The sequence below is a fragment of the Lemur catta genome, chromosome 4 (assembly GCF_020740605.2).
Source record: "Lemur catta isolate mLemCat1 chromosome 4, mLemCat1.pri, whole genome shotgun sequence".
NCBI lineage: Eukaryota > Metazoa > Chordata > Mammalia > Primates > Lemuridae > Lemur > Lemur catta.
The window spans coordinates 59,654,943-59,680,290 of NC_059131.1; the positions used below are offsets into that span (position 1 = coordinate 59,654,943).

At 37.8% G+C, this 25,348-nt stretch overlaps 1 protein-coding gene and 1 non-coding gene across 2 annotated transcripts in view; one reads left to right on the top strand and one right to left on the bottom strand.

Moving 5' to 3' along the window:
* Positions 1-25,348, bottom strand: part of LRRTM4 (leucine rich repeat transmembrane neuronal 4) — a 685,545-nt gene that overhangs the window by 204,254 nt on the left and 455,943 nt on the right. The window lies entirely within an intron of this gene.
* Positions 13,789-13,893, top strand: LOC123637562. The gene has a single exon (XR_006734930.1). It is a non-coding gene; the product is annotated as a U6 spliceosomal RNA (small nuclear RNA).

Sequence of the window (25,348 nt, forward strand, 5' to 3'; positions counted from 1 at the left end):
CTTGGGATAAAATTAGTTAGTTTACCTTGATCAAAAGGGTTGTACCTACCAAAGAATTATGTGTTTTTCACTTCTAGAAATGAAAAGCAAATTAGCTAGGACACCTTGTGATTTGGGGGGGATCCCTGAGACCTTTGATCATTGTATCCCATGATTTTTTCACATGAGATCATTGTATTGTGCAGCATGGCAAAGAGAATAAAAAGTAAATGCTGGGTTTCAGTCACTGCCACCTTGGCACCAGAGTGCTGGTGGTCCCCTGATTTCTCTGCTCTTTTAAATGCTATTTTTGTGTCTGTGTCTCTGTTTGTTTCATCTCTTGCAACACATTCTGCCAGGGGACCCTATCTTTATTGGGGACGTTGTGAACCCCCGATAATAAGACAAGTTTATAAGGAGAAATTTGACTTGAGAAACAACTTTTAAATTTTAAAGTTTGCTATATGAAAATAAAGTTCAGAAAATGCATAAAAGAAACAAAAAGAAGCACTGTGGCCCATGTCTATAACCCCAGTACTTTGGAGGCTGAGGCAGGAAGATTGCTGGAGGCCAGAAGTTCAAGACAAGCCTCAGCAATGTAGGAAGACCCTCTCTCTACAAAAAATATATTTAAAAAATAGCCAGGCATGGTGGCATGCACCTGTATTCTTAGCTACTTGTGAGGCTGTGGAAGGAGGATCCCTTGTGCCCGGGAGTTTGAGGCAGCTATGATTAGGGTACTGCACTCCAGCCTGGGAGACAAAGCAACATCTTGTTTCTAAAAAATTAAATAAATAAGTAAAGAGAGGGGTAGGGGAGAGAGACAATAATAAAGGGAAGAAATAATTTTGAATTGAAAGAGATACCTAGATAATTCCTTGTATTAATGTTCCTTGTAAGTTAAATTTATACATATTTGAAAGGTAGCATAGTCTAGAGCAATGTATTCAATTTAGCATTTTTTTGCCTTTGAATTTGTGTTCAAAAGAACTATGAATGCAGAATATTTATACTTGTGAATTCTTGTCAAGATATTGTTGTACCTTTATGTGAAATCTCTCCCTCCCTTAGTTCTAAATACCTGGCATTTGATAGCTAAAGTATTTTTACACCATATAGGTATCTCAATGAAACACAAGTGGGACTGAAACTCACAACAATAAATGGAGCCTGAGTGACAGAGCTGTGAATTTTCTAGATCAAAAGCTGTTGGAGGCAGTTGGAAGACTATCAAAGTAGAAGCTACCAAGCTATCCTGTATGTGGCAGTGAGAAAGAGCCATGCAGAAATCTTGAAACACCCACAAAAGTCGACATAAAAAAGCCACAGTCACTGCCTAGGGTTGCTGCCCAGGAAAGCTGGAGGGAATACAGATGTCCACTCTATTGGTACCAAGGAAAGCCATCTAGATTCAGGAACTTGATTGTGATATGTGTACAAGATGAGAACACTGAAACTCCAATATAAATGTAGTTTCTCAATTTGTAGGGTAGAAACCACTAAACACAGATGGTTGGGCATGGGTAATAGAAAATAAATATGTGCCCATGTACACACAAACACCTATTCAAGATGAATTGGCATATCAAGGTCTAAAGCACAAAGAAAAACTAGTAACTTAAAAATCATTAAAATACTCAGGAAGAGAGAATAAACTTATGAGGGTATGCAGATAACATAGCATTTTTTTTAAAAGGGCCATAAAATGAATCTCCTTAAAGTATTCAGAAATATAAAGGAAGAAATAATATTCATAAATCACAAATCGGAAATTATGGAACAAAACACAGGTAGATATAAATCTGGAATGAGCTGAGATATAAAAGTACCAATTAGGAATCCTGGAAATTAAAAATTTTATCATAAACAAGCAATAGATGTAATAAACTTCAGATGGGCAACTACAATAGAGAAAATTATTGAACTGTAAGGTAGTATAACTTAGATCAATTTTGGTGGTTTAGATGAATATGGTTTAAAAAGCTCATGGACTTAAACCAAATCTTGCCAAATCTTTTTTTGGGCAATCGCTAAAGAAATAACCTTAATCATGAGAGATTCTCAGTGTCTCACTAAAGAAAGTTGTGTCAACCTGCATAATTTTGCTTAGTGTCTTGTAAAATGTTCTTTTTGTAGATTACCAAAACAAAGAAAGAATTATTTTAAATATTTTATATATACATATATATATGTATCTATAAAATGGGGCTACTTCTTTGAAGAGTTGTAGAAAGAAACCAACTCTTAATGATTACATAAAATAAAGTAAAATTTTGCTAAACAACATATATAACTAAAAATCTCAAGAAAAAAAACAAGAATGACTATAAAGCTACACTAATTCCTAAGTGAAATCTTAATACAAATGCTCTCTTGCCTGAACAGTTGAAACAACTTCATAATCACTTATGATTGCAGCAGGGCATTAGGAGCAAAATACCTCTGATAATATTCTCTGGGAGTAAATGTACAGTGATGTTAATGATTGATGAAAAGTTTCCTTACAATCTGCTGAGATAAAGTGTAAAAATAAAATTAAGTGTTGTTATAGAAAACCAAATTATATATTTTGCATAACTGAGTTATTGGCCTAAGATTCACACCTATCGCAATGTTTTTCTTAGAGACTGACTCCTGCAGATGCTTTGCTGGAACTTGTCAATGTTTTAATTAGTCCAGCAGACAATTAAGAGCACATATCAAGGCTGGCAGATGCACACTCTGAGAAGGAAATGCTGCTCCTCATCAAGGAAGAAGGAGCTGGAGCTAAAGGATGGGTTGTATTCAAGTTATTTTGAGTATTTATGCAGAACTAGACTTTTTTAGTTGCTTTCTCAGAACATCTTATTCCAAAGTCAGTAAAATTTTAATTAACCTAATTTTCCTCATTCTGATTCCTTTCTCCCCAAGCAACCATCAATTTATGAAGCCCAATCAAATGGGCTTCAAATATTTATGATCTCTCCTTGACAGTGATTTCTAGAAGCAAATTATTACTTTCAGTTCTGATTTTTTTTTTCTTGGTTCCCGTGCAGTTCAAATACAGGGACAGAGATCATTGACTGTAAATATGTTGGTGTAACTGCCAGTATAAATGTCTTATTTCTCACTATAAGTTTGATGATCTAGCAATTTCTTATTTACCTTAGATTTTTGAATGTTTTATTTAGCATGACTCAGTCCTCCAGCACAGGCCTCATCACCCATGAACAACACTAATAAAAGATGTATCTGAGATCCTAAAATGATGTAATCAAATTGAGGTACTATCTCATGAGATTCAGCAAAACTCAAAGCAGTGTTCCTTGAGACCACATTAGCAGTTGACTCAGTCTACTAATTTACACAATCCCTGTTTTACAAACAACTCATTAAGTCATGTTTAAGGATATGTGATTGGTAAAGGAGCTAGGAGAAATTGACCCAACATTCTATGGAGTATCTACTACATGCAATGCACTACCTGATATCCTGTGTGTTCTGTTTAATCCTTACTATGGTCTATGTAGATTTACAGGGTTACATCATTAGTTTAACTAGAGAGCACAGGGACCTGGCACACAGTATCGGGGCACCTACAGATGTGGCAAATGTTAATGTGCGGTCTCTGTACTATCCATATAAAAATCAACTTGAGTGCTGACTAAACATACAGATCGATCACAACACATACCACAAAACAGCAACTATAACAACAATAATAACAACAACCAATTGTGAGGTCAGAAACTCCAGGCGGAGACTCTGGAATCTGCACATTTAACAGGAAACTCTAGGAGCTGTTTGTACACACTGAAGCCTGGGACTCACTGCTATAAAATCTATGTGTATTCCTTTGGAGAAAAAAAACAATCCAAAGGAAAAAAAAGAAGAAGAGTCATTGCCACAATCCCTAGTTACTCTTCCTTCAGTTTTTCCTTCTTCTTTTTTCTTTTCTGTTTTTTTTCTTAACATCAGGCATAAGTTAAAGCTTCTTTTAGTCAGTCCTGACTTACAGTCCCTTTGTGGTTATGACTCATCCCAAACACTTTCAAACTGAACTGCAGCAAAATCAATAAATCAATGTAATTAAATCACTATCATAAAGAATATTACTCAACAGTATAAGAACTGTAACTACTTGCCCTAACATGTTTTTTTTCATTTCCTATCCCAGGAGGAGATACAATTCTCATGTGAACAATTTCAGAAAATACTTTGATAGAATCTCAAGATGTACTTGAGCAACTGGTACACAGTAATGATGCCTGTGACTTAAGACTCTCTGGGGGCCAATCCTGGGGCTGTAAAAAAATGCTTAAACCCAAGAAAGAAAACACACACACACACACACACACACAAAAGGGCTGGTGAGGAGTCTGCAAATGATAATGTAAGGTACATAAACAGTTTCTCTCAATTTTATATAATCAACATATATTTAGCCTAGGCAGGCTAACAGAGAGCTCCTCTGTTTTGAGTGATGAGAGTGATAGAAGGGCATTTGAAGTTTCCGTACATTTCTGCCTTGCAGATTTAAAACATGAGTCACTTAAGCTGTTAAAACAGTGGAAAGAATCCGCACATACCTGATGCACCTAATTGTCTCCACCCAGAAAATACTGAATTCAGTTTTGCCTTCCACAGCACACTGTTTAGAATTTCCATACCTGTCGCTATTTCCCATTCATCTCAGAATCTCAAATAAGAAATCATCATTTTGAACAATTATATGATATAGATTTCAAACTGCTATAAAGCTGCTTCAATATGCCATTTTTAGGTGGTTTCTATTGTATCTTAAAACTAAGTCGTTACAGTTTAAAGGTGCCCAAGGGCAGTGTGACAGCCCTATGTACTATGGATAGAACTAAATGGACAATCATAATAGCTTCTTTCAGCCAGGAAACTGTACAATAGATCGTTCCTCTCTACACGTTACTGAAGGTAAGTGAAAAATATAACCTATGTGATTTTTTTGATTTCTTAGCTTCATTTAACTTGATGCATGGACAAAAGCCTCAGACAATGGCTGAGATGGAGAAAGCCTGGGACTGTGTCCATAGGCGGAAAAGTGTGACCCGGAATCAAAACTGTGAATGAGCCTGTGGGGGCAGCTGAGGGACAGGAGAATGCTTTGCCCTCATTAGGGAGCAATTTCCTCTTCAGGGCTGAACGTACAGTCTATCTTCTTCTCTGCCTTACAGGATTTCTAGGAGAAATAAAGTGTTAGTAATTGTGTGGTCTTTTCCGTGACACAGATGCTGGTATTTCAGATTTCAAGGGTTATAAGAAGTGATAGCTTGGGAGAAACAGGTTTAGCCTGCAAACCTGGCAACAGAAAGGTTGAGCATGGTTATGCTTTTAGTCTTGGTGGTTGTATCTATGATGAGAAAGGAATGGAGAGATCATTAAGTAATCTCTACTTTTTGACACGAAGTGTCCTCAGGGACAAGAGACTGCAAAGGTGTAGTATTGTCTGTTTGTAAAAGGGGATGCCCTAAGTGGGAAGTGATAGAAGTTATATCTATACTGACCCATCATTTTGTAGTTTGTGAAACACAGAGCCAAAGAGAGGTGCATATCTTGGGTTGTTCTGGAAACTTGCAGATCCGAAGAGTAGTAGAATAACTAAAATGACTTTGGCCATTCCTCCATCTTCCTCTTCTTTTTCTCTATAGCTATTATTTGGATTGTGCTCCTTGTCCCAGGAAGCTTCCTTTTTTTAGTTTCTTGAAATCAATACATGCTTCTTCAAAGTGGCAGTTGGGAGAAATTTCACAAGGGAATACCCTAATTCTCATTTACTGGGAATTTTTTACCCTTGGAAAGGCATTGTGGCTTATTAATTCTTTATTCCAAGAGAATCTACCTTATAACTCAGAGGAGAACAGTTTGAGACATTTAAGCAACAACAAAAATTAAGCCACAAAAACAAAATTCTCTTCCTAAGCCTATAGGATAACGCAAAGAGGATATGTCCAGTATATTTAAACTCACTAATTAATGTTATCCGTTTTGTTTTCTGAAGCTTTCAACCCAGCCGCATTAAAGTACTGACTTTCAGTGCTGTGGTAGGTGTCATCTCAGAAGTTGCTTCAGAGAAACCTGCACCAGCCCTCCTTAAAATCTGCATTCAAAGGAGTGAGGCCCAAAGAGAGAAGACAGCTCTTCTCCAGCCTGCCTTAGAATTACCTTCTGAGTTCTGATTTTTGTTTTAAAACCACACTTTCTTCCACGAATAACTGACAGGAAGTCTAGAATGATTAATAGATTGGATGGAGAGTCTAGGTCCCAATTCCCAGGAATGTGATCTACCCTGCTGTCTCAACAAGACAGCCTCATCAGAATGCAGTACAACTTTTCCAAGCCAGTGTGTGCATGTATTAGTTTAGTGGCTCAAACATTCCTTTTTCTGCGTGACAGAATTTTCCGTTAATACTTCTCTGGAGACAGCAGGTAATAATAGAATCAATGAATAGCCCCAAATCAAGGTACCATCCTTGAGCCCTCTCTTTCCTTGCCCTCATAGTTACTTCTCTACATCTATATTTACTACAAAATCAACCCCTCCATATCCAACAGAGTTCATGTAAAGTAGTCTAGAAATCAAAATGCAATCTTGACAGACACAGAAGAACAGAGAATTTTCCATAGTACTTCCCATGCCTTTTTCCCATCCCCTCTTCGACATGACCTTAGCTCCGAACTGCTTTATCCCAACTCCTCTTGACAAATCGTTATTGTCTAAATGATAGCTGGTGATCTGCACAAACAATTCCTTCCTTTTCATGAATTATCCATGACAAACTACTCTTAAAACTAGCTGAACTTCATCTCAGACCTCCTGTTAAACCTCCTTAAAACCTTCTGCCCTTTGCCCCAAGTTAGAATGTTCATTTGGAGCCTTTTCATGCTTGGCATTTTCAGTAAAGGTTTATATTAATGGTGCTTGATTGATTTTCTTCTACACAATGTATAAAATGTACACTCGAAATTTTACTGTCTTAGAATCAACATCATGATGGTTTTCATGTCTTCAGTGTCACACTTGGTGTAATTCTCGAGTAACATTGTGAGTCCTGTTTTCAAACATATACTTAGCCTCTTTTCAAATGTATACATTAATTTCCCTTTTCAGTAGCCTTTTAGAGTCAATTTGCTGGCCAGTATAAGATCCACTAGAATCTGGGGACCCCAAAGCAACTCAACAAGTAGTGAAAGTTGGGGTTCTACTCATGTATAAAAGAGAACATGGAAAAACTATGTGCTAATGACAGAAGTGTGGTAGATGTCTGACTCTTGGCTGGAGCGGCTCATTTTTTCCTGCATGCAGTTCCTCAGCAAATGTCAAAATTCATTTTCGAGATTCATGATATGTAGTTCTTTCTGTCAATTACCACTATTGCTGATTTTGTCCAAGCTGACACAATCACTCATTTGAACTACAACTATTTCCTCCTACATGGTATACCTGCATCTACACTAGCCCCATGCGATCTATTCTTTTCATAGCAGCTAAAGCTTTCCTTTAAAAACATAAAACAGAATGTGTCGCTCTTCTGCTTTAGCTCCCAAGGCTTCACTCCACAGAGCCCTTTGTGATTCTTGGAAACATTGAGCTCATTCTCTCTCTGCCCTTGGTGTTCCCTTGGTGTCTTTGCTCTCACATCCTCCCAAGACTGGCTTCTTCCCATCATTTTGGTTTCTGCTTAAAAGGCCCCTTTTCAGAGATGCCCTCTCGAATATGGCATCTAATCTCTACCTCTCCCATTGGTACTCTTCATCACATTAACCTGTACTATTTATTTAGCTTACGTTTTGGAGTACTTATCAATATTTTAATTTGTTCTATTCACTTTTACTTGTTTAGTAGCCTTCTTGCACACACCAAGAATTTATGCAACTTAGAACAAGAAACTTATTTTGTTTACAGTGGTAACCCCAATACCTAGAATAGACTTGACATAGTGGGTACTCAGTTTAATTTTTATTTATTTTTTAATTTGTTTTTTTATGTCTAATCATTATTTTGCAATAAAGGAATATGTCCAATTTCTCGGCTCCAAAATTCCTTTAGGCTTCAACTTCAGATTTTTATGTTCTTATTTATGTTATTTTCTTCCTGTTGATGGAATTTTGTCTGTGTGTGTGTTTTAGTAACTAAACTTTTTATCTTATTTGCTTATTATTACCATTGTCATTATCGATATTATTAACTACTTATATAGAGCTTATAATATGCCAGGAAGGATTCTAAACACATCATAAGCCTTAGTTCATTTACAATTAATTAGCTCATTTACTAATAATTAGTTCATTTACTAATAATATCTTTGTGTGTGATTACGTGGATACTATTATTGTCCTTACTTTACATACACAGAAATTGAGGCACAAAGAGAGCAAGTAAGGCTTATAATTACATAGTAAACAGAGGAGCCAGATCTGGGTAGCTTATAATCCAGAATCCAAATGATTAAATGAATAAATATGTCAAGCCCCCCAAATTACATATATTTTAAATATTTTCTCATATATGTTTGTTTCCTTTTCAATCATGCTCTTTTGATAATTTATAGCTGCTAAACAAAAGGCATTCATTCCTTCAAGAGGAAACAATATGGCCTAGAATAAAAGGGTTACTGGTCATTTTTAATCTCAAACTTAATATTTTGGGAATCCAAAGAATTACAATAATTTTATGTCTAGGCCATGCTGAGAAAAATATTTTTCTAAGTTCCAAAGTTCATTTTTACTATATCAAATATCAAAGAGATATTCCCTGGGCCATGGTAAAAAAAAAAAAAAGGTTGAGAAATATTACTAAGAATATTATCTTTCCAGTAGTAGAGCTTCCAGAGAATTTTATTTTAGTCGATAGGATAGAGGAAAGAGAAGAAAACTATAACATTAGTACCAACAACGATTGTCCTTAGCAAAGTCCTGTATTCTACACGGCATTCTGAGGTGTGGAGGGGTTAGAGCTAAGGCAGATGTGTAAACTGTTGGTCTGAAGAGCAGCCCTCCAGGAACCAACATGATGTCAAAATAAACTGAAGTTTCCTAGACTTTGGAGGGTCATGGAGTATGGTAACAGAACTGGCAGACTAGAAAGGTCTGGGATTGGAATACAGGAACTACAAAATTGGATCTCTTGCCACTGCTCTATGTCAGGTGGCAACAAGCCACTCACAAGAAACAGGCAGGACCAGCCAACATTCAGTGGACACCAGAGCCTGACTCAAAGAGAAGAGGATGGGGCCCACCTGGCCCCTGTATAGACCAGTAAAGGTCTAGAGGACCAAAGTGCAGCAGCTGTACCACATGTGTCTCTGGCCAAACACGCCCATGCACACTTCCCCTCACATGCAGATTTGAGGAGGGAAAGAATACCCCACTAGGATTAAATCACAGAGGTTTTTATTTTTTATTTCTTTTTTTACCTTTTTTAGGAATATTTTGAGTTAAAAACAAAGATCCAGTTTTAACTTGGAAGAGCTGAGAAGACTGAAAACTCAAGAGAATTAGAACATTTCTTACAAAAAATAAAGGAGACTAAGACGTTTTTGCACCTACAAGATGGAATGTGTACACATCAGCTATTCTGTTATTTAAGAGAAGTAAGACTAAGAAATACAAAGGATTGTTAGTGAAAAGAGGAGGTGAACATCAAGGTTCCCTTGTATATTATATTAAAAGAAACACTGAGTGCCTTTAGACACAGCACAAAATATGATAGCAATTTAAAAAGATCAATATGAAGATAGCACTCATGCACGTAAAATCAGCTGAGATATATTGTCTGTATGATCAAATTCTTTTCCCATGTGAAACAATATATTTGAAAAGCAATGAAAGTCTATAAATAGAAATAGGCATTTCCATCTATAAGAAAGCTAACGAAAAATTGATTAAGAGGTCTGAGAAAGTGTTTATCTGCCATAGTCCTTTCCCCGTCTACTAAAATGGCAACATGAGTATGTTAATAAATTGTACGTTTGGCTGGCACATTATTGTATATTTTTGCAACTAAATCTCACCATTCAAGAGTCTCTTAAGGGAACAGGATAAAGCAAAGCATTTACAGACTTTTGCAATGGGTCAGTGGAAAAGAAAGGCTGTATGTCTTTTATTCTGCTTCAGAAAGAGTTCAGTGAATAGAAAATTGGCTCTTTTCCTAATTACTCTCCTGAAATCAGCTGCTGAGTGCAACTCCATAACCTACACCACCCTACAAAAGACACGACAGAGGTTAAGTGATTTTGTCCTACATCCAAGAGAGCATTCATATAGCTTCGTTGTTCCTTCAATGAATTGAGTCATTCACTGAAAATACACACTTTTACTGCATTCCAGATATATTATCTAAGGTATTAATCTTCCCTGCAGCAAATTGAAATACAGAAGGAAAATATAAACCACACAAAAGTGAGCAATTGTAGGATCCTGTTGTTTAGTCAACCACTTATCATGTTTGGCCAGATGCACTGATGAAGCAGAAAACAAAACAAGGAAATATATGAAAACCTCAGATGTGCTGTGGTATTAATGTATATTAATGTCATCTCAAATGACAATCTTTATGTTTAAGCCCTCATAACTACAAGAAACCTACTTGAATTGGTGGTACACACATTTATGTTTATCCCAACATCCTAAATGAAAGTTGACATGTAAAACCTCGAACCCTGGTTTCTCTTGTGATTGTCTAATATAATCTATTACATATTACATTTTTTTTGGACTCGGGTAGAATTCCTAAAAGCAGAATCCTGGTGCTATTATAGAAAATATGAATCAGATTCCTCAACATGTTTGAAATAATTTAGCTTTATTTAAAAAGCTAGCGTAACTGTAAGCAGCGGGATTTCACCACTGATGTGGTACTGGTTAAGCTTTTGAATGAGGTTGCTGCAGTTGTCACCATGAAGCAAATAATGTAGGGGCTGAAAGGATTAAATTCACTAAATGTTGGCAATGCAATGCCTAACAGTTGTGTATTTGAATAACATCTGGATACAGACTAAACTCTTGTGTTTCTTGTTGAGGTGTATTTGCCATCTAGCTCATGCTTGTATCAGTAGTCAAATCAGGCACATTAACTCAGTCAATTTATTGCTTCTGCCTGGGACACAGTGATTTCCAAATGTACCATTTTTATAATTGTTTTCTAGGCCTGAAGGCATGACAAGGCGTCGGCAATGCCTTTCTAGTAGCTTATTACTTTTGCCTTGTAGGATTCACTGTTTCTGACTGGGTTAGCACTTTCTGTCTAACACTTTACTGTATCATACAGTATGCCAGGTCTCAAGCCACATTGGAGCCAAGAAGGAAAAAAAAAATGATGAAATGCAGCTAAACAGTTTTGCTGACATCTTCTTGTCTTGTTTCATTCACAGAGTGTGAACCCCTGGAGTTTTACAACCATTTGAAATTCAAAGGCAAACGCTGAGAGCACACCACCAGGAGAATTGGCAACAATGAAAAAGTTTGTCAAAACCACTTTGGCAATGAACCGCTGAATGTTTTCGGCGCAAGTAGAAAGCTGACACCATTCATAGAAAACTCATAGACTAACCCAAAGGAAAAATGTCAGATCCAGTGAATTTCTTTTCTTGCAATTACGTACGATTTTTAACACTGAAGTCTATAAGAAATACTATTTTTCTCTGAAACATGTTCATGATATTATTTTCTTTATGATGAGAGGTTTGTCCTCTCACATTTTCCTTGGAACTTGAACATGCATTTTGAAAGTCTGCTAATGATTTTGAATTTCAAAAGAGATTACAAACATGATTCATGAGCTATGACTCATCCCTCTTAAATGTTCTAATTGTATAAACTACATCCTTCAAAGCATCTTATGGACACATTAAATATTAAGACATACATTTAAAAGCACCAAGAGGTATGATTCCTTCATACTTGCTCATAAAACTATAATTGATCCTCTACTTTCTGTCTAGAATTAAAAATGAAGTTAAGACTCTGGTAAGCCTTGCATTTTTAACATTAAACTTGAACATGCTAGTTCTGTCATCCGATTAGTCACATCTTGATTATCAACAGCAGTCAACCCCTCTTCTGTATTCATAGTTTTCCATGATTTCCTCCTTGTTGCTTAAGTAAACTTTTTGTATCAATAAATTAATTCCTTTTATTACAATATAAGTTTACATCTCTTAATACTTTGGAAAAGAAATGACCATTTTCCAAATCATATTAAAAAAACCTTTTCAAGTCACTATCATATTATTCTTTCTTATTTTGCTCAGGAGAATTTATGATCTGCCTTCCACTGTTAAACTCAAAATTCCATCAAGGTAGGGCCCCTTATTTTTTAAAAATTACTTAATTATTTAATTTTATTTTTTTAAATTAACAAGGTAAAATTGAATATATTTATAGTATACAACATCATGTTTTGATATATGTGTACATTGTGGAATGGCAAGCTATTTAACCATATGTATTACCTCATGTATTTATTTTTTTGTGGTGAGAATCTACTCTCTTAGCAATTCTCAAATATATAACATTATTACCTGTAGTTACCATGATGTACACAATAATAATTCTCTTGAACCTGTTCCTCCTGTCTAACTGAAATTTTTTGTCCTGTGAGTACCATTTTCCCATTCCTTCCATCCCCCAGCCTCTGCTAACCACCATTTCACTCTCTGTTTCTATGCATTTCATCTTTTACACTCCATGTATAAATGAGATTGTATGGTATTTGTATTTCTGTGCCTGGCTTCTTTAGCTTAACAAATGTCCTCCAGGTTGATCCATGTTGCTGCAAATGAAAAGATTTCCTTCTTTGTTTTAGACTGACTAAAACCTCATTGTGTATATATACCACATTTTCCTTATCCATGCATCAGTTGATGAACACTTAGGTTGATTCCATATCTCGGCTCTTGTGAATAGCTCTGCAATAACATGAGAGTGAAGATATCTCTTTGACATACTGATTTCATACAGAGCAGAATGCTTTTGTATCATATTCAAAGCTATATCTGCCTCCTTCCCTCCAACCAGTCAGTACCTAGAAGAGTAACTGATACTTAAGGTGGTACTTGGAGAATATTTGTTGAATGAATAAATAAATTAATGAATCCACTGTTCAGAATGATATAGTCAACTAAAGACTTACCCACAGACAATTTTCTAAGTTGAGATTGATTGTTTGGGGGAGACCATGGAAGGGAATGTTATTATACTTCACCATTCTTACAGTATGATCATATGAAAAACAACATTCAAATACAATTGAACAATTAAATATCATTTGAGGACTTTCTGTAATATTATTCATCTCTATAGGGAACAGGGGATATTAAAGATATTTAGTTTTTGATCAGAGAATGAAAACTACTATGAGAAATCTAGAACAGCCCTATCTAGTAGGAATATAATGCGAGCCACAAATGTAAGCTGTGCATGCAATTTAATTTTTCCAGTAGTCATATTTTAAAATCAAAAAAGAAAGAAAATTAATTTTAATGTATTTTCTCTAAAACAATATTTTCAAAAATATTATTTCAACATATAATCACATGTAATATTATCAATTTTCCTTTTTTCACACTAAATTTTTGAAATCTAGAGTATATTTTATACTCATAGCACATTCAATTCAGACTAGTTACCCTTAAGTACTGAATATGCTAGTGGCTATCACATCGGACAGAATAGAGCTAGAATAAGGGATTTATTATTTGGATTAAATCTTACATAACTATCAGAACAGAAAGAAAGGAAGATATGCAAGATTTAAGTTCTGTGCTTCTTTTTGAATCTGATGTCTCTAAAGGTCAGCCAGTGCTCGCTTTGGAAGCACATATACTAAAATTGGAACAATACAGAGAAGATTAGCATGGCCCCCGCACAAGGATGACCCCCCCAAAAAAAGTAAAAAAAAATTAAAAAAAATAAAAATAAATAAACGTCAGCCAGACTGGCAACTGGGGAAGAAGGTATTTTGTGCAAAAGCATGAGGAAAAAGTGAAACACATGAGGACAAACTGGAACACGTGTGTTTCTCACCATCTCCAACCTAGATGTCATGGCTCATAGGGGAGGCTGATGCCCTTCACCAGGGACCTGACCACTCATGCAGTTCAGAACTGGAAGTTGCCGGAAGAAAAGAATCGGTGGAAGGTGAGGAAGCTACAGGATCAGATGTTACCCTATACTTACAAAGTAAGCTAACAAATGAGTGACATGTGCCAGATGCCACAGTATTTGAAGCCCTACATAGAACTTTGAAGCATAAAGATACGGCTACTGCTTTACTTCTGTCTTCCAAACTTCACGCAAAATGTTGTTGTTTGTGGCCAACGCAGACCTAAAACCATTCAGGGAATGAATTCTGGGAAATGTAGTTTCAGTACAGTATATTGTACAGTATACAGTAAATTGATACAGTATAATTGCCCCATAGGCATGTGGGAAGGTTACTCAGGTATTTCCAAGTCCTGTCAAAACTGGAATTATTCTTTGGAAATAATTGTTATTTCCAAATAACATTATTATTTCTACAAATAATAATTATTCTTTGAAAATCAATATTACAACACAGGGGTTTGAAACAGAAGTTCTCATAAACTTCTTGTAGCACATAACCCATTCTAACACTGAGAAATTAATGCCTATAGAATCTGTATTGGTATATTTTCTCCTTCCTGTTTCTTCTTCTCCTTTTTCTTTAATTCAAACCGATATACACCAACACTAAATCATTCAACTGCAGATATACTGAAGGTTATAAAGAACCATCTGCAGAGCCCAGGCAGGATTGATGAGTGTTATTGCATTTGAAGTCAAAATTCTAATGGGATTTTTAAAGTAAAAGTATCATAGGCTTTTAGAACTAAAAATGACTTTTCAAGTTGTCAACTGAATCTCCAGATAACGAACTGATACCCAGAAACATGAATTGAGTGACCCTCTAAATCATGTGATTATGTAGCAATTTAGCAAAAAGGGGACTCTGGTTTTCAAAGATCTAACACAATACAACTGAAACAAAATAAGATAAAATAATAAAATAAGATAACATAAGCAGATAAGATCACTAATTCAAACAAGGATTGCTCTCATGATTAAACATAAGCTACCATAGATGCATAATACCTATTTGTAATTACTAGCCATAATGCTATTAATAACTCTATAATGGGCATATACCATATTAAATGACTAGTAGGCTTATGGCACATCCCACCAAGGAAAATACAAATTAAGAGTATACTCTTAATTGTGACAGAATTATATAGAATATAGCATAAAAAATATGATGAATGAATGAATGATAGCACAAGTGAATGAATAACCTTCACTCTACTTTCCATGATTCTTGTTTTCTGTTTTTTCTTTCGGCTTTCCCATTGAGACAGATCATTGCACAAAAATCTTCACTCACCTAGGTTTGGGTTGACTCTCAAAGGGAAGAGGTAGATCCAGTCAGAGCACTTGAGGTAGAAGCACAGAGCAGATGATGTGTGCCTTGATTCCAGTTTTTTCTGCTGCTGTCAGCTGGCTGCATAGAGCAGATGTGTTGTTGTGACATGTTTGGGCAAAGGCAGAGCCAGAGAAAGTGTCTGCCCTTCTCCCTCAGCTCCTGGGTAGTATAGAAGAGATATTTCTGGGATGCAAGCTTGCCTGTGTGATCACCACTGTGAGAGAACAATGGCCTTGCCATGAGCTTGCCAGGAATACTGGAAGTCACAGCCAGGCCCAAGAGGACCTGAAACACTGTTAAAAATTAAAGTGAGTAGGATTATCAGGATCAATGGGCATATAGCCCAGATCTTGTCCTGACAGCCTGTGCTAAGAGAATAGAATGTGAGTTACAGTAGCCTCTGGCTTGTCATCAATGGTAGCAACAAAGGCAGAGATCAATGTTCACCCCTAAAGCCAATAGTGATAACCATCTTCCCAATACATTTACATAATCTCTTGGAGAGAAGAGCTGTAGGAACACTTCTGTATAAACAACTCAGGTAAAAAATGGAAATTTTAGGCTGGCGGCAAGATGGCGGAGTGGAGGTGACCTCCTGGATTCATGCTCCCGGAGAGGAAGGCATGGATCTCCACCTGCCACAACGCTAGAGGATTGCTCCCCCACAGGAACGGCAGTGTGAACCCACGGAGAATCACCGTGGAACACAGAGAACAAGAAAAAACAGAGGCGAGTGGGAAATCAGACCGAGATAATTTGGAGAGTGCGGGACGGAAGACAGACAGCGGAGTGCGGGACGGCCGTGCCTGCCTCACCGGCGAGTGGGGCGGGTTCAGCCCCACAGCAAAGCGGCTTGATCTCCCCACTGACCCCCACATCCACTCGGTCAGGGATCTGGCTGAAATTGGTGCAGAATCACCGCGGGAGACGTGGAGCTCCGAGGACAGGTGACATATGTGGGAGGGAGCTTAGACTCCGGCGGGTCTCCTTGGTGCCCTATCTCTTAAAGGGACAGACGCGGACCTGCGCTGAGGTGAGGGGCTGCGAGCGTGAAATATTAAAGCGGGACTTTTTTGCTCTGTTCTTCCCCTACAGTGGCTTTCCGGCCGGGGAGCTGCTGTGGGCCCTGGTGCCTGCCGAGCTCTGAACACTCTCCCCCGGCGCCCGCGACCGGCAGGCGTGCGGTCGCCATCTCGGTTCCCACAGCTTAGCCGCCGTGGATCCATAGGGGGCCGCGCGGGTTCCTGCGCAGCTCCCCCTCTTATAGCCCACGACACAACGCCAAGAGCCGTGGCTCTGTGTGAACTCTGTGGACGGGAGACATAAGCGGAAAGGAGCTTGGACTCTGGCGGGTCTCCGCGGTGCCCTATCTCTTAAAGGGACAGACGCGGACCTGCACCAAGGCGAGGGGCCGTGAGCGTGAAATATTAAAGCGGGACTTTTTTTTTTTTTTTTTGCTCTGTTCTTCCCCTACGGCGGCTTTCTGGCCAGGGAGCTGCTGTGGGCCCTGGCACCTGCCGAGCTCTGAACACTCTCCCCCAGCGCCCGTGACCGGCGGGTGCACGGTCGCCATCTTGGTTCCCACAGCTTAGCCGTCAGGGATCCATAGGGGGCCACGTGGGTCCCCGCGCAGCTCCCTCTTTCATAGCCCGTGACACAACGCCAAGAGCCGTGGCTCTGTGTGAACTCTGTGGACGGGAGACATCAGCGGGAAAGAGCTAAGACTCTTGATCGCGGAATAACAGGGTTTTTTTTTTAATTTTATTTTAATTTTTAAAATTTTTATTATTATTATTATTTTTTATCTCTTTCTTTTTCTTTTTCTTTTCTTTCTTGTTTTCTCTTTTTCTTTTTCTTGTTATTGATTTATTTTTTATTTTTTTATTTTTATATATTTATTTTATTTTATTTATTTTTTTTTTCTTTTTCTTTTTCTTTTCTTTCTTGTTTTCTCTTTTTCTTTTTCTTGTTATTCATATTGTTTCTTTTTTTTCTTTTTCCTTTCTTTTTCTTTTCTCCTTTTCGGTGGCCCTCCAGCCCAGGAGCTACTGTATACTCCTGAGCACTCCAGACCCCCAGCTCTGATTCCTATTGGACCCTGAAAATTGCCCCCCAGTGACAGTGATCTGCGGGTGGGCAGCAGCAATTGTGCGGGCCAAGGTCTAACTGCTGCAGAGCCATAGGGTGCCAGGCGGCTCCCCAGGAGGCTCCATCCCCTGATCCATAGACCCTCTCCAGGTCCCCTTCCCAGGTGTGAACACTGAGTGCTTCCCCAGATGCAAGAGTGTGGAGCCTGGACCTTGGGAACCCTGGGACAGTGTAGACCTTTGCCCATGGGAGCTGCAGCAGCTGGGGCACTGAGTGAGTGAGGGCACTGCCTCCTCCGCCTAGCCAGTGTCTTTCCTGCAGAAAGAGACAGAAACCACACATCCAGAGGAAGAACCAAAAGACAGGGGGAAAAAAAGAAAAAGAGAGGGAGAAGAGGCTTTCTGCTTGCAAATAGTGCGAATCCTGCCTACTAACTGAAAGTCCACAACACAGTGATTTAACTTGCCAAACTGGTCTTAGGTAAAGCCAACCCTCTGGAGATGGACCCATCAGAAGCAGTCCCCCAACTGAGATAGAAAAAAACTCTAAACAACACACAACAGTCTCACCTTCTAGACAAAGGAAGCAACATACCTAGATTGTTTCACAGCCTAAGAACAAAGTATAAGACGTGCTGTTAACTAGACTAAAGCTGTGAGAAAAGATCTAACGATAGAGCCAGATGGGAAGGGCTCAGTGGAAAAACATGGGGAGCACAAAAAACCAAACGGAAACCTCTCCCCCAAAGAGAAATACCAACTCTCCTCCAATTGGCACAAACCAGATTCAGAATACCAACATGTTATCAGAAGAATTTCAGTCTTGGGTTATAAATAAGCTGAATGATATACAAGAAAAAATAGATAACCAACACAAAGAAACCACAAAAAAAATCCAGGATTTGGAAGAAAAATTCACTAAAGAAATAGAAATATTGAAGAAAAACCAAACTGAACTCCTAGAAATGAGGGATTTATTCAGGGAGCTACAAAACACAGTGGAAAGTCTCAAGAACAGGGTAGATCAAATAGAAGACAGAATCTCAGAGATCGAAGATAACTCTTTCCAATTAAATAAGACAGTCACAGAGATAGAGCAAAGAAATAAGAAAAAAGATCAGAGTCTTCAAGAAATGTGGGATTATGTGAAGAAACCTAACATGAGCATTATAGGCAGCCCTGAAGGTGAAGAAGATAATAAGCAAGGGCTGGATAAACTATTTGAAGACATAATAGAAGAAAATTTCCCAGGCCTTGCTAAAACTCTAGATATACAGGTTCAAGAAGCTCAAAGAACCCCTGGTAGATTCATAGCAAATAGGAAAACACCACGCCATATAGTCGTCAGACTGACCAAAATATCCACTAAAGAGACTCTTCTTCGAGCTGTAAGGAGAAAGAAACAAGTAACATACAAAGGGAGGCCCATTAGAATTACGCCAGATTTCTCAACTGAAACTTTACAAGCAAGAAGAAGTTGGGGCCCCATTCTCAGTCTTCTGAAACAGAATAATGCCCAGCCTAGAATCTTGTACCCAGCTAAGCTAAGCTTTCTATATGAAGGAGAAATTAAGACATTCTCAGATAAACAAGGACTGAGGGAATTCACCAAGACAAGACCACCCCTCCAAGAAGTACTCAAAAGAGAGTTACACACGGATCATCACAACAAAGACCCCCCAAGAGCTAAAGATCAAATTCTAACCACCACAATGGCTCAAGAGAGAAAACATAGCAATGAAGTTCTACCCAATAAGATAAACAGAAATCTGTCCCAATTATCAGTTCTCTCACTAAATGTCAATGGCCTGAATTCCCCACTCAAGAGACATAGACTGGGCCAATGGATAAAAAAACACAAACCAAGTATCTGCTGCCTTCAGGAAACTCACTTAACCGCCAAAGATGCATTTAGACTGAAAATAAAAGGATGGAACTTGATATTTCAAGCAAATGGTAGCCAAAAGAAAGCTGGTGTGGCAGTTTTAATTTCCAATAACTTAGTCTTTAAACCAACAAAAGTAATAAAAGACAAAGACGGTTACTACATACTGGTGAAAGGCACAATTCAACAAGAAGGCATAACCATACTTAATATATATGCACCCAACCTAGGTGCACACAGATTCATAAAGCAAACCCTACTCGATCTAAACCAAATGATAGACAACAACACTTTAATAGTTGGAGACTTTAACACCCCACTGACAGCACAGGACAGATCCTCCAAGCAGAAAATAAGCAAAGACATAGTAGACTTAAACAGAATGCTAGAACAAATGGGCCTGACTGACATCTACAGGACATTCTACCTGAAATCCACTGAATATACATTCTTCTCATCAGCTCATGGGACATTCTCTAAGATTGACCATATCCTAGGACATAAAGCATGTCTTAAAAAATTTTAAAAAATAGAAATCATACCCTGCATCTTCTCAGATCACAATGGAATAAAAGTAATAATGAACCCTAACAAGGACTCTCATTCCTACTCAAAGTCATGGAAGCTAAACAACCGTCTCCTGAATAACAATTTTGTAAAGGAAGAAATTAAGTCAGAAATCAAAACATTCTTTGAATTAAATGACAAAGGTGACACAACTTATCAAAATCTATGGGATGCAGCTAAAGCAGTCCTGAGAGGAAAATTCATTTCCATAAATGCCTATTTCAAAAAGACAGACAACTTACAAATAGACAACTTAATGAATAGACTCAAAGAGCTGGAGAAAGAAGAACAGACTGACCCCAAACCCAGCAGAAGGTGAGAAATTATTAAGATCAAATCAGAATTAAATGAAAAGGACAATAAAAATACTATAAGGGAAATTAATAAAACAAAAAGTTGGTTCTTTGAAAAGATAAATAAAATAGACACACTGCTGGCTAGACTAACCAAGAGCAGAAAAGAAAAATCTTTAATAACTTCCATCAGGAACATGAAAGGAGAAATCACAACCGATGCCACAGAGATACATGACATTATCTATGAATATTACAAAAATCTTTATGCACACAAATTGGAAAATGAGGAGGAAATGGACAAATTTTTAGAAACACACAGCCTTCCCAAGCTCAATCAGGAAGAAATAGAATTCTTGAATAGACCAATATCAAGAACTGAAATTGAAACAGCAATAAAAAACCTTCCCAAAAAGAAAAGCCCTGGTCCAGATGGGTTCACACCTGAATTTTACCATACATACAAAGATCAACTGGTGCCCATCCTACATAAACTATTCTTCAATATTGAGAAGGATAGAATTCTCCCCAACACATTCTACCAAGCCAATATAACGTTGATACCAAAACCAGGAAAGGATGCAACAAAAAAAGAAAACTACAGACCAATTTCTCTCATGAACGTAGATGCAAAAATTCTCAGTAAAATCCTAGCAAATCGTATCCAAGTGCTGATTAAAAAAATAATTCATCACGACCAAGTAGGCTTCATCCCAGAGATGCAGGGGTGGTTCAACATACGAAAATCTATAAATGTAATTAACCACATAAATAGAAGCAAAAATAAAGACCATATGATTCTCTCAATAGATGCAGAAAAAGCATTTGACAAAATTCAACACCCTTTTATGATAAGAACACTTAACAATATAGGCATAAATGGGACCTACCTAAAAATGATACAAGCCATATATGACAAACCCACAGCCAACATCATACTGAATGGGGAAAAATTTAAAGCATTCCCACTCAGAACTGGAACCAGAGAAGGCTGCCCACTGTCCCCATTACTTTTCAACATAGTATTGGAAGTCCTTGCGAGAGCTATCAGACAAGAGAGCAGAATCAAGGGTGTCCAAATGGGGACAGAAGAGATCAAACTCTCACTCTTTGCTGATGACATGATGTTGTATCTGGAAAACCCCAAGGACTCAACCAAGAGACTCCTGGAATTAATTAATGAATTCAGTAAAATCTCAGGTTACAAAATCAATACACACAAATCACAGGCATTCATATATGCCAATACCATTCAATCGGAGAACCAAATTAAGGACTCAATACCTTTCAAGATAGCAACAAAGAAAATAAAATATCTAGGAATATATTTAACTAAAGAGGTAAAGGACCTCTATAAAGAGAACTATGAAACCCTAAGGAAGGAAATTGTAGAACACGTAAATAAGTGGAAATCTATATCATGCTCATGGATTGGAAGAATTAAAATTGTTAAAGTGTCTATACTACCCAAAGTAATCTATAGATTCCATGCAATTCCTATTAAATTACCAACATCATTTTTCACAGATTTAGAAAAAATAATTATACACTTTGTATGGAATCAGAGAAGACCCCGTATAGCAAAAGCAATCTTAAGCAATAAAAACAAAATGGGAGGTATTGATTTGTCAGACTTCAAACTGTACTACAAAGCTGTGGTTCCTAAAACTGCCTGGTATTGGCACAAGGGCAGGGACACAGACCAGTGGAACAGAACAGAAAACCCAAATATAAAACCATCCTCATATAACCATCTAATCTTTGACAAAATAGACAAAAACATACTCTGGGGACAAGAGTCCCTATTCAATAAATGGTGCTGGGAAAACTGGATAGCCACATGTAGAAGACTGAAACAGGACCCACAGATTTCACCTCTCACAAAAATCAAATCACGGTGGGATAACAGATTTAAACCTTAAATGGTAAACGATTAGAATTCTAGAAGAAAATGTAGGAAAGACTCTTACAGACATTGGTCTAGGCAAAGAATTTATGAAGAAAACCCCTAAGGCAATCACAGCAACAACAAAAATAAACGAATGGGACCTGATTAAATTAAAAAGCTTCTGCACAGCCAAAGAAACAGTCACGAAAATAAACAGACAGCCTACAGAATGGGAAAAATTTTTCGCATACTACACATCAGATAAAAGACTGATAACAAGAATCTATTTAGAACTCAGGAAAATCAGCAAGAAAAAATCAAACAATCCTATCAAAAAATGGGCAAATGACATGAATAGAAATTTTTCAAAAGAAGACATAAGAATGGCTAAAAAACGTATGAAAAAATGCTCAACATCCCTAATCATCAGGGAAATGCAAATCAAAACCACAATGAGATACCACTTAACTCCAGTGAGAATGGCCTTTATCAAAAAATCCCAAAACAACACATGTTGGCGTGGATGCGGAGAGACAAGACCACTCATACACTGCTGGTGGGAATGCAAACTAGTGCAACCCCTATGGAAAGCAATATGGAGATACCTTAAACAGATTCAAGTAGACCTACCATTTGAACCAGCAATCCCATTATTGGGCATATACCCAGAAGAACAAAAGTCATTCTTTAACAAAGACACCTGTACCCGAATGTTTATAGCAGCAGAATTCACAATCGCAGAGATGTGGAAACAACCCAAGTGCCCATCAATCCAGGAATGGATTAGTAAACTGTGGTATATGCATACCATGGAGTACTACTCAGCTATAAGAAATAACGATGATACGACATCTCTTTGGTTCTCCTGGAGAGAGCTGGAACCCATTATATTAAGTGAAGTATCCAAAGAATGGAAAACCAAGCATCACATGTACTCACCAGAAAACTGGTTTCCCTGATCATCATCTAAATGTACATCGGGGAAGGATACCAATTGGATATCAGACTGGGGTGGGGGGTGGGGGGAGGGGATGGGTGTATGCCTACATGATGAGTGCGTTGCACACCCTCTGGGGAATGGTCATTCTTGAAGGTGCAGACCTGGGGAGGTGGGGGGGAGAGGGGATGGAGGTATGACTACATGATGAGTGCCAGGCGCACTGTCTGGAGAATGAGAATGGATGCGCTTGGGACTCTGACTCGGGGGGATGGGTGGGACATGGACAATGTATATGACCTGAACTTATGTACCCCCATGATGAGCTGAAATAAAAAAAAAAATGGAAATTTTAAATAATTATAGATTTTCCCCCAAAAATCATGTTAACCTATAAAAAGACTATTTTAAAGTGGGAAGAGTCTGTTCCTTCAGTTGGACAGGTTACTTAACTTCTCAGTGCCTCAGTTTCCTATACGTAAAATGAGGATCATCATGCCCCTACTGAAAGGCATTTAAAGATAGGACTAGGTTCTTTGTGGAAAATAAACTTACTTTTTTTCTTTCCCCCATATGGGAATCAAAGGAAGTGAATGCTCTGCTCTGTGGTATGAACATGACGAGGGAGTGTGATCAGTATGATCAAGCTTGCATGGTGACTATGAACATAAACAGCTTCTTCTTGTTCCCCTTACAGGCTACAGATGAGCAGGGCTGGATGGAGGGAGTGGATGGTAAAAAGTACATGAAAGCAAACAAGGCTGAGAAGGCCAAAGTCAAAAGAAACAATAAAAATCAGGCAGAAGCAGGTGGTCAAGGGATGAACTGAGTGTCAATACATGTATGTTTAGAATATAGGAGGATATGGGTGCATATTCTACTTATAAATCAAATACTAATTTATTATAAAAAGAATAACTGCCCACTGAAATATATGAAATGTACAGAATACAAACAAGACAATCTCATCCTACTAATATGAATCATTTCCTGCCCCTCTTCCATCTAAGAACTTTTACATAAACACTATTTTTATGATTGACTATTTCTTTTTCTTATAACATTATAATGGAAGAAGCATTTGTCTCCTTTCATAAAAAAGTCTTATAAATATTACCTTTAATGACTATATAACAATGATTATATAATATATCGTAAGATAGTTTTACCATAATTGGCTTTTCATTTCTTTCAAGGAGCTTTTTTATTTGGAGAGTATGATGGTTTTTTGATGTGTCAACTTGGCTAGCCTACTATCTCTAGGTATGCAAGAAACACAAATTTAGATACACTGTGAAGTTATTTTGTTTATGTGATTAAAGTCCATAATCAATTGGCAAGGAGAGAGTCTTGGATAATTGGGGTAAGTCTGATTAGATCAGTTGAAAGACCTTAAAACCAGAGCTGAGGCTTCCCTGATGAAAAGAATTTCTGTGGTAGTCACTTTTCTCGTGCCCAGAGCTTCAGTCTGCCCTTCCTGACGGTACACCCTGCGGATTTCAGAATGACCTGAGAGTCCTTACAATCATTTAAGCCAACTCCTCACAATTTATCTCTTAATATGTATCTCCTTCTGGTTCTACTTCCCTGACTGATGCAGGGAGGACGTGTTGCTTTTTACAAAGAACGTTGCTGCAGAATGTCATTTTGAAGTAGGAAATAAACGACCATGAGACACTCATCTGCCTAGTGAATGCATGAAATGCATAGGGAAGAAAGAAAAAAAAAACCTAGAAATTTGAAACTCTCAGAAAATATCTGTAAGTACTATATCTAAAACGTCAGAGAAACAGAAGTACCAAGGTGATTGCTACACATGCTAACCAACTCTTGCTTTGTGGATGAAGAGGGAAGAGTGAGGAAGATGGGGAAAAGAAAACAAGCTCTGGTTACTGAATACAAACAAATTCATCAAACGGGTCGGGGTAACTAAGAGCTAAGATTTTTTGACATGGTACCTCAAAGGCTGGGGAGTATTGCAATCATGTTGATGCGCTTTATTAGCTGAAAGTGTTTCTGCATCCATTTGAAACTGGATCGCATGTATTGCCTTATACCCTCTTTGCTAGGTACCTGTTTCTGAAAAAAGACAGAACATTTTGCCCCTGAAAATGCAAATAAACTTCTCCTGATAGAGGTTCCCACTCAGAAATGATAAATGGAGGCCTTGAAGTGTTCCCTCTAGTGAATTACATATTAGAATTACACTTTCTATTTCTGGGAACCTCACATTCTCACCTATTGCCTTGTTCAACATTTGC